Source organism: Ptiloglossa arizonensis, chromosome 6, assembly GCF_051014685.1.
Source record: "Ptiloglossa arizonensis isolate GNS036 chromosome 6, iyPtiAriz1_principal, whole genome shotgun sequence".
Taxonomy (NCBI): domain Eukaryota; kingdom Metazoa; phylum Arthropoda; class Insecta; order Hymenoptera; family Colletidae; genus Ptiloglossa; species Ptiloglossa arizonensis.
Window position 1 is genome coordinate 24,784,340 of NC_135053.1, and position 10,971 is coordinate 24,795,310.

Consider the following 10,971-nt stretch of genomic DNA (forward strand, 5'->3'; position numbering starts at 1 on the left):
ATCTTTGTCCACCGGTTCTCTCTTAACACCGTCTTTGTACAAGTGGAAAAATAAATACTCCGGTACAAAAAAAAAAATACAAATACCACGCTTTCGGGAGATTTTCGATCCAAATACCGAACGCGTATTCGCGCGGAGGAACGCACTAGGATTAATTCAACGACTCGTAAAGCGCACTCGGGGAATAACCATCCGGGAAGGAGAGTCGCGAGATTACGCGTTACCCCGGAGCCATTGTCGAGTAACGCAAACCGTTCAGGGGGGGTTACCGTGACAGCTTCGTCCCCCTCCCAATGTCGAGGTCCTCGTTCCCGAGGAGAGACGGAAAGATCCCCGGGAAATCTTCCAAATCCGCAAAAGCCACGGACGTTAATTAGATTCAGCGAGCGAAAGGACAAGTCGTTTCTAGGCTGCTCACGGCTCGGGTAAGCGGCCGTGGTACTTACTGCGCGTCCTCCCGTGGCCGTCCTTGCTCACGGAGATGTTATCCGACACAGGCAGGCCCCTGTGCGCGAACAGAGATCTGTGGGAGCCGAACTTGAACAGCCGGCAGGGCATTAAGGGCGACGAGATCGACGCGTGCTGACCGTCTTGTCCCTCGGGATGGAGGACCGAGCCCGACGTCAGGGCCGTTTGGAAGGACGCCAACGGAGCAGCCTCCGCTGCTCTGCAGGGCGTCGCGGCGCAACCGGAATACGGAATCCCGGAAAAGCCGTACGGCCAGCCGACGTGATTCGGCGGCGCGATCGCCGCGTAAGGCGGCGGATCGTCGTCGTTCCTCTCCGCGTTCTCCACGACCACCGACGGTACCGTCGACGGATCCATCGGCGCGTTGCACTCGCCGGAAGCTACCGACGGTACATCGTGCAGCAACCTCGAGGAGGGCAACATCTTGCGACTGAACCTACCGAGAGACAATCCCACGGATTTCACGCGCTCCTCGCGTTCCTCGCGTTCGACGCTCGGCTAGTCATTCTACCGAGACCCGTTCCTGCCTTTACGATCCTCGAGCTGCAATTGGAGAGCGCAATTATGTCCTAGGTTAACGACCGTACGCCTTTCTTACGATATTAATCGCGCAGAATTGATTTAACCACGAAACGCCCCCTCTACGATCCACGAGAGTTCATTTTTCGATCGACTCGTTCCTCTCCTCCGGCTTAGAAACTTTCAATTATGTATGCGCTCTCTCGAAATTTATATTCTACCGTAGGCTGCAAACATCGTCGTGCGTTCTGCAACACTTTTCATTCGCGCCCGGTCGTACCGATATTTATCTTATACTTACAATACGTAGAAGAGGATAAGTTCCGTTGGTGTACACGGTAGAAACACGCGAGTACGTTTGGTAGAATCTTGAGTACCGAATTTTCAAAGGGAACGCGCAGGAGGAATTTGCAGCGATGAAGGAAAAGATCGTGCAGATCCAACCGATCCGCCAAGTAGTTGGCTCTTTATCGATTCGTTTAACAGTTTGAACAGAAAGAACGGATCGACGGTAGTTCCAGGAGAATCGAGAGATCGAAGATCGAGTCTACTCGTCTACCGGATTGCGATCGCGATCCCGTAATGGACGCGATGGAATTTCTTTTTAACCTTTTCATCGAGACAATTCGTCAACGAGTCTTCCATCTGTACGCTTCACAAGTGCGCCAGTTACTTTGCCAGTTCGCGGCTCGCGTGACTATTTACGAGCAACACAATTTCCATGTGAACGCGAACAGTTTACGTTGTTTCGACTCTTGAACGTGACATTCGTTTCGACGGGTTGCACAACGGATCGATGAATTCGTTAACCGGTGGATAATTTCTCCATAAGTACACAACGTTAAGTCGACGCGTAACGGTTAGAAACGAAACGCTCCTTTCAGCGTGCAACAAGTCTATTACGAGGTGGTGTTTCTCGTTGCGTAAGATCGAAGATCAACGTTCGCTTTCTCGTTGGGACAAAAACGAGAGACATTGATCGACAGGAATGGTCGTATCCTTCGCAACGACTCGCGACCGCGTGTTTGACTTCGCTGGACACGAACGACCTCGAAATAAAAATTCCATCGCGTTCGAGCGTACTCCTCGAACCCGGTACGTATGTATCTCTGAACGACTAGCCGCCTACGCGATTTTCTAAAAGCGACCGCTCCTCTCGAGCCAGGAGCCACGGGTAACGTTACGACAATGGAATCCAAGCAGGTAGCCTTTCGACACGTTGCACCTTGTCGGGTGAAAGTGTCTCGGCAAACGAAGAAGAGGACAGTTCCATTAACCCAGTTACACGTAAGCTTTACCTGTTTTATTGCGCATACGTGACCTACACGGAACGCACTACACGCGATTTACTCTTTCGTTAACCGTAACTTTTCAGACTTCGGTACAACATCTTTCTCGTATAACGCGAATATAAATTATTCGTCACGAGTAAACGAATTTATACGCGAGTCGAGCAACATCTGCCAAATTCTACTTTTCGCGGTCGCGAAGATTAAAAATTTTCAAAACGAACGATCCAAACTCCCCCTCGATACGCCTCTTTTGGGAAGTAACAACTTCCGGGTTTAATTTTCCTACGGTCCACCTATAAATTTTAGAACGGAGAAGCTTCTACCAATTTTATCCAAGGAATAACGAATAACGTATATTCCGTCTGGTTGAAGTTTGCTCGTTCTTTCGTTGGAACGATGCGACATCGATCCTTCTCCCCCGAAGACAAAATTCTTTGGCTCGTCATTTTTCCCGATCGCGCTCACTTTTATCCCGATAGCTTTCCCTGGGCTCCCACGCGTTGCTAAAATCTCAATTTCCAACGGACTGCGATCGTTCCTTCCGTTGGATCGCTCTTCGAGTAATCGTCGGTACTATTTTTAATCCGAGGGATTCCGTATCGACACGCGTGATTTCACTTGCAAATACGGTACAATTAGAGAAGCGATTCACTGTTATTATTGTAAGTGCATCCATGTATTATTATCGCACGAGATCTGCATCGTAAAGCAACGGACGCACACGTTCGTTGTTATGCGTGACTAGTCCGGCTTACGAAAATGGCTGCGTTCGCGAAATTCTTGCTGCGTCGAGAATCTTCCTTTGTTCGCGTCGACGAGTCTGACGTCGGCAGTTGAAAATATCGAGATCGCGGACCCGTTTCTCCGCTTCTTTTCTCTCGTACGGCCGTAAATAGCGACCGTCGGAATAGTGGATTCGATTAGGCGTCTCTGCGGAAAAAGTCGTCGGTCGTTTGTACGTCGTCGGAACGCTTATGACCACCTGCAGCATCCTAAACGGTGGAGCAAAATTCAAAGACTATAGACAGATCTATACTTGGATTATACACGTGTGCGAGTAGTTGAACAAAATTCAAAAATCTATGAATCTATAGTCTTTGAATCTTGTTCAACTCCACGTGGTATCAAACTCTCTATAGACGTGTAAATAGATCTATAGACCGTCTATAGTTTTATCTATAGTTTTCGTCCACGAGAGGCCGTTAGAGCTCCAATCGACCGGATTCTCGCGAAAAGAAACCTTCGAGTTTCGACATCGAAAAGATCGATCCCTTTCGGGACAATTTCGCCAACGAACGGTCCACGGTCTCGACGTCCGGTTTACGCGAAAAAAATGAAACGGCACGATGAGTCGTCTCGAAAAGCCACGCGATGGTCAAAGATCGTGTTATTACGCGGAGATCGTTTACGCGGAATAAAGTTCACGGCCGTGGGAGGGCAGATACACGCATACGTGTATCCTACGCGTAACGAAACTTGTACTCGGCGAAGAAGCTATTCGGGAACCTCGTGCTCGCCTGGTCTTTCTCCGGCTTACGTAATTTGTCTATGGGACGACTTTGCTCGTTTCAATGTCAAGGACGGTCGAACGAATTCGAAGGAACCGGATTACCTGTCGGCCCACGAAACTCGACCCACCGACGAGGACGACAACTTTCATCTTCGAAGGACAACCGTTTGTTCCACGAATTATTTACTACAGTTTCCCGCCCGAGTTTCGATTTTTCCCCGTACCGCGAAACGAACGAGGAACTCTGTCATCGCTCGTTTCGAACCGTTTGCGATCGTCATTAAAAGAATACAAGAGACACGCGACGAATCTGATGTAAAAGTGTAGCAATTTTACGGGTAAACGGAAGCGAACGAAGCTTCCTTCTGTCGCGATTTTCGTCAACGGGAGGACATCGAGTACGCATTCGAGCATCGAGGTGTATCGAGAAACATATCAACGTAGCATTCGAAGAAGTGAAACGCACTGTCGCGCTAGACGTTTCATTTCGGTCACGCCTTACGAGTATTTGCACGCTGCGGTTCGACGTTGACTCTCGCTCGAACCTCCCGCAGAGGTTAACGAAATCAAGTATCCTGAACACAGTGTGTACCACGAAAGAACATTATCCGAACTGAAATTACCGTACACGGCCGTGAAAACTTACTGCAACTGAACGCGCGTAACGGATTCCCTCTCGACGCGTATTTCAAACTCGATAAATCGCAACGAAATCGCGATCGTCGACGTTCCTCGATTCAAATCGTTCCATCGCGTCCTACGATTCTCCCAATATCTGTCGAGAACTATCTCGGTACCGAGAACACTTGCCAAAGATCGTCCAAGGACTCACCATCCGCGTTTCCAAGAAACCAACTAGCACCGCATATCCACAGCGTGCACTGTCTAGGTTCACAACCCTAGGTTCGATCGCGAAGACGTTCACGGTGCACTTGTCCGGTTGTCAATGATCGCGCGATGATCACGGTTCACGGCATTCGCAGAATCCTTTCGCTCGACGAAGGCACACCAGGTGTACACCGTAACTAGGTTGTCCAGCTGGATCGAAAGAACGCGATCGTTGGTAACCCGTAGCCTCGATCCAGCTCGATTCAAATCCAGGCTCGTTCGTTCCCTAATCACGGGACACTGGCTTCCAGCGAGTGCACGGTTGCCAACACCTTTCCCCGTGTCCCACGCATTTCTCCGCAGCGTAGTGGCGATCAGCGAGCCGAGACCGCGATACTCGCGGCGAATGTTCCGTGTGGTGGCGTGCCGCGAGGAAACGCGTCGCGTGTAAACAGACGCGCGTAAAGTACGAGGCGCGCGGTTCGAGAGAACGATCGTGACAGAGCGACGGTTGCGCGTTGACGGACAAGCGAGTCGAGGAGCGATCGACTCGCTACTCGCCTAGGCCAATCGCGCGACCGTCGCGCTGCCCACCTCCGCCGCGACGATCCTGCGAGAATGTCGAGGACGTGGGACGCTCAAGGTCGCAGGCACGTTGCCTCCCAGCACCGGAATCAGGGGAACCGGACACCTGGAACAAGGGGAATCCAGCTACGGTTACCGCTCGATGGAAATCGAGTCATTATTCGCGCGGACGAGACTCCTTGGAGATTTTCTGTTTGCATTGTTAACGATTTAAGTGGCAACCTCGACGACGTTAACGCGACAGGTGCGCTCGAAGCGGAAACCGCGTCATCGAGGTCTCGCCAACGGTTCAAGAACGCTCGGATACGTTACAGGGGAATCGCTCGGGAAAATATCGTCGAATTGGGAACAGGTGAACGACCTTGAAACCTTGCTGCGATTCCGCGTACGGATTCTCACTCGGGACGTTTTATCTCGCGCACCTCGCTATTACGATCTTCCGTACGATAAAAACTTACGGATCTCACGGTCGTTATTTGTTTTCACCTAACCGTATACGTACGCATCGAACTCGTTTTTCTTTATCTTTACGGGTCACGGTTAATAACAGGTATTCACACCGCTTTGAAGAGATAACTTTTTTTTTCCCCCGGATTTCGTGGACAACGCTCGGGGAAGTTGTTCGCAGCTCCTCGCGGTCGAACGTGCGCACGATCTTGGGAAACTTTTGCTCGGGACGTTCGGCGAGGAGTGATCTCAGCAGTGTTCGCGGATAAATTCTCGTCGTTCGAATAGAATTGCACGTCGAGGTAGAAACGTACGGATCCTCGCCTTATCGAGTCATTCTGTTGCAGAATACCTTCGAAGGCCCGGTCGAGCCACGGAGTTCGGTATCGGGTTTGCAAACCACGGATAGTTCCTTTCTATTCCGAAGCAAGGGGCCACGGCTCGACTCGGCGCGTCGTTCGAATCTTTAGCCAATGAATCGCACTTTCTAAGCTTTCCCCGAGAACAATTAAATACCCATCGCGCGAACGGTTCGTTCTCCAAATCGACGGACCGCGTTGAATTCCAATCACTGTGGACGAATTTTTTTACAACGACGCGTCCTCGCCGAAACGAGGATAGTTTCAACTCGCGCGAGCGTAATCCGACGAGCGTCGTAATACGCTTACGCGGCGATGTATCGTTTCGGCGGCTACGAAGCTTATTAAGAAACGCGGACTTACATAATTGTTGTATTACATCGGCGCGATTAAACGATGAGCTACGGTTAGGACACACGTTGATGCATCGATCTCGTTTAAAATGGGTCGAGGTCGGTTTACGATAACAAACGTTTTCGCGACACACGGCTACGATACCGAAACACCCGTCGATCGTCGCGAAATTTCGAACACGTCGAACGATACGGATCAATGGATAGAAAAACGCGCGCGTTGATCTCTTCGATGTACGTTCGATCGTCCGAAAGAGTCTTCCGCGCATCGAAAGAACGCGGAAACTGAAGGTACGTCGGATACTTACCCCTTGGACGTTCACTTGTCGAGGAACCGTCTCCTTTGCGTTTACGAAGGAACGGTAAATTCGCACCGTGGACTGCGATCGCGTACAGCTGCGAAACTCCGCTCGGTTCGTTCCCGCGACACAGTCGCGTAATGGAGGTCGCCGACCTCGAAACCGAAACAGGAACGTTCGCAGAGTTTTTCTCCCGAAGCAAACCGGTCCACCCGACACTGGCAATCGATTCTGTAGTTCGCTCGAGAAACGACTGACGCAACGGAATTCTTCGTCGTGGATGCAACACCGTGTTCGATCGCTCGAACGTGTTTACACCGGATTCGTTCGTTATCTGTTGCTCGAAACGCGACGGATACTCGCGCTGGTTTAATTTTCGACCCAGCGGAGGCCGATATTCGCGCTCCGTGGGTCTCGAGAGCGGCTCGTCGCCCCGCTCGGAAGATCCGTGGGTCCGCGAGCGCGTACGCGCGAAAACAGAGCGCTCGTCGTTGTCGCGCGTATCGTTCCACCGGCTCGTGATTTATATTCGCGTGGAACCGAGACTCGCGGAAGTCGGACGAGCTTGTTCGCGGTCTGGTGAACGTGCCACGATACACGAAAGGTCAAAGTTGAACGGTTCGCGACGATAACTCCGCGCGCTCGTCTCTACGCGGCGACGAGACGGAAACGCGAGACCGTTCTTCCCAGTGGCTGCTTCCACGCGAACTTCCCGCGACGGACGAAGAACTCGCGTCTCCCGAGCCATATTCTACGCGACAAAGGAAAGTTGATAAGTTTACCGCGTTTACGTCGTGGCGCACCGCTGGATCAATTTTACGCGAGAGTACGAGCACTAGCCACCGATCCGGAACCGACTTACAACGGAGACCTACGAATGGGACGACACCGTCCACGTTTTTACGATACTTCGAGCGAACGAGATTTCGCCAAAGAGGAGTCTCGAATTTTAATCGAGATACACGGAATCGTTTTCACGAAGCTGCTCCCGATACGAGAAGTTCGAACTTAAAGAGTACTTTGTCTTTCGAATTTGAATTATTCGTAAAAAATTACCATCGAAACAAAATCTGAACAACGATCCGACTCGCGTAGGAAACGTCTCCTTGAACGTCTCTTTCGAAACGAAACCGAGAATAACGTGGACCAAAGTGTAACTTTAACGTTGCACGATATTTTCGTACGAGTCGAGGCTCTCGTATTTAGATCTCTAGCGCGTGGTATCGTACACGGGTGAAATCTCGTCGAAGCTTATCGAAACAACGAACGCCGTCTTCTCGTCGGATGGTTTCCGGGACGGTATGCTTACGAGCGGCAGTACGATTCGCGAAACGCTCTCCCAAAATTGTCTCGAATCCTCGCGAACGAAGGGAAACGAAGACGGTGGAAACGGAACCGAACCGTCGGGAAGGAAACGTTTCGATATTTTCAGGAGGGCAACGACACCGTTACGAGGTGCGGCACGGAACGAAGTTACGTGTATCCCGGTGCACGCGGTATTATTAAAACAATGATTGCGCAGTGAACCCTTGGTCCGGTGGCGCGGGATCCGAGGCGATTTCTCACTTTTACTGCAGCTGCGTGATAGCCTGTGCACCTTCGCGTTACGTGGCGGAACGTAGAGAAGGGAAACGCACTCGCAAAATCGTCGGTCATAAAGGTAGGTTACTGCTGGATCTACGGCGGTAGCAACGCTTCCGCGTAAAACCACTCTCGCGCTTCCCGCGCGTATCTCCGCTTTCGCGTCTTATAGTACGTGCGCGCCGGGAAGACGAGCTCGCTCTACGATCTGTCGCGCGAGACCCGTCGATAACATCGAGGAAACGCAACCGAGACCGTAGGAATTATTGCACTCGCGGAGATCACACCGTATAGAAATTCGAGTCGATCGAGTACTCGTCTCTTCGTCGATCCTCCTTCTCCGGGTAGAATTTTATCATCGAGATCGAGGAGTCGCCTTACTCCCCTTTCCCCGGGTGAATTCGACCAGGTCAAATTCTTGAATTCTCCAATTCAGACGATCGTTTTGAAACCAAGAATTATCCTACGTACGCAAGGTGGAAAAGTTTATCAGGAAATGGAACGATTTACCGGTGGCTCGTTTGAAACAATTCGCGAACTCGCCGGATCTCTTGCGCCAAAAGTCTCGTAGAAAGTACGTCAAAGCGGTGGCAGACTGTAATCGATAGTGGTGGGGATCGGACGCGTTATCGAATAGACGCGTAACAGTATTTTGTACATACTTTCTAACCACGGTATGTATTTTTATATCTTCGATCGATCCTCCGGAAGACGTCCACGTCGCGCACCGCTCGACCGACGTCGCGATTCTTTTCTCATCGTCTTCGCGTTCGATCGGGACGATCCAATTCACAATTTCGATCGGTCCCGGAAGCTGACCGTGCTCGAGGATTCCGCTACCGTATCCGCTGCAACGCGTTCAGCTGCGAGAGTTGCGCAAAGAATTTACGTAACGTATTACAAAATGAAGGCAGAAGTCTACGAACGGGCAATCGCGTTCCTTCTTATTTCTCCGATCGTAACGAGTTTAGAGATCATTGTTACGCGTCGTTTGCACGCGATTTTTCTTCACGCACACCGGAGCGGACTGTTCGCGTTCCAAGAGCACGTGACGGATAACTGTTCGAACGTTTCGTCCGGTACGCGTTACGGGTCTCGAAACTGTGATGGACTTGTAAGTTTTTTGTCCCCGCGTGAAACTGGAGAAAGTTTGTAGGAAATGGTGAATCGATCCGTCCGTAATCTTAGGTTCTGCACGAATGCAACGATACGAGCGAAACGCGTAGACACTTCTGGTGTTTTAATCTCTCGATGTGACGCGTAAATTGACGTTTCTTTTATCCCGCGTGAAAGTTGCAAAGAAATTTCCCGTGCCGGTAGTCTTCTTCTGTTCGCTTTCTTGTAAGAAACAGTTTCGAACGGGGCCACCAGGAAAGCAATTGGAGATTTTTCGCGCATAATTCCTAGATTGTGCAACCCGCTTTACGTTACGCGCGATTATGCTCCAAGGAGACGTTACGCAAGTTGGGCCTAATTTCCCGAAACCGATCCATAAATTACCGCTTCGTTGTTCGTCACGGGAGTAACGATCCATCGATTGGCGATAAATCTCGACCGCGTCTTTTCGTCTCTCCGATGTTTAGAACTCGAGAACATTGTTATCGTAGGAATGGGAAAAAATTCGGGTTCGGAAAACGCTGAATAATTGTTTCCTTTCTCGAAACGTATTTCCATCGCGTTCGAAACAAGACTCGATTGATACTCGACGAGAGATCCGAACGCAGCAATCTACATCGAAACAACGAACCACATCCGTTCTGGACCGCTGGTAGATTAGATTCCGCTCGACGGAGTTGGGTAAGTCGGGCGTTGGAAAACTCGGGCGACGACGATGGAAAGAGGGTAGACGCGGATGCGTGGTTGCTTCGGGGTCCTGTTACCTGAGAGGGAAGGGCAACGGGGCTTCCACCGTCTTTGTATTCGTGGAAATCGTAAGATTGGTATCGCGGCCCCTCCCTCAAGGATGTTGCGTCTCACCGGTGGCGTCGTCGTCGTCGTCGTCGTCGTCGTTGTCGTCATTGTCGTCTTTTATTTCAAGGGAAATTAACGACGACCGGCGAGTAATTGTCGGGCGTTAAGCCGCCACGGAACGTAATTACGCGGGGACAAAGCGACGGCAGGAGTAAATACGGAAACGCGGACCAGGGGAAAACGAATTTGTCACGGTGGTTTCGAGGGCGTGAGGGGCCCGGGGGGTGGTGGCCGATGGAACTTCTTCCGCGCTTTCATCAAACGGGGGAGTTTCGTCGTCCAAGTTTTCGAACTTCGCCCGCCGCTGTCGGTGATAGATACGCGATAGCGGGCACAATGGACGTTGCATAATTTTAATTGGATGTTTCGTTCGGTCCCTGGGTGACGGGATTACGTGTCAGGAATGATTATATCTGAAACCCGAGTCGCTCGATCCGATCGTCGAGCATTCATCGGGATCTCGATTTTTAATAACTTCGATCGAGACCGCGCACCTTTTTAGCGACAGAGAAACCAGCCGCGAGGTACTCGGAGAAGCACGTCGGGAAACGAACTCGTACTCGCTTCGATTGGCAATTTTTTTTTTTAATATTTATAACGGGGGAATAAAATTACCCGTAGTTTTTCGAGCAAAGACGCGTGTCGGGCTACGTTGAAGGTCCTCGTCGAGATCGATCGGAAACTTTTATCGAACATTGTTTTTCTTCTCGAGAGACGTACGTCTTTGTAAACTCGTTTGATCGTGTACGCTACAGTACC

The 10,971-nt window shown here is 50.8% G+C and overlaps 1 protein-coding gene across 1 annotated transcript in view; it reads right to left on the reverse strand.

Moving 5' to 3' along the window:
• The window catches only part of LOC143148417 (uncharacterized), a 42,805-nt gene extending 35,998 nt beyond the window's left edge, over positions 1-6,807 (reverse strand). The window contains exons 1-2 of the mRNA XM_076314721.1: positions 6,670-6,807; positions 4,622-5,308 (exon numbers count right to left, since the gene is read on the reverse strand). The gene's annotated coding sequence lies outside the window, so the exon portion shown is untranslated. The remainder of the gene's footprint in view (positions 1-4,621; positions 5,309-6,669) is intronic.
• Positions 6,808-10,971: the final 4,164 nt, after the last annotated feature.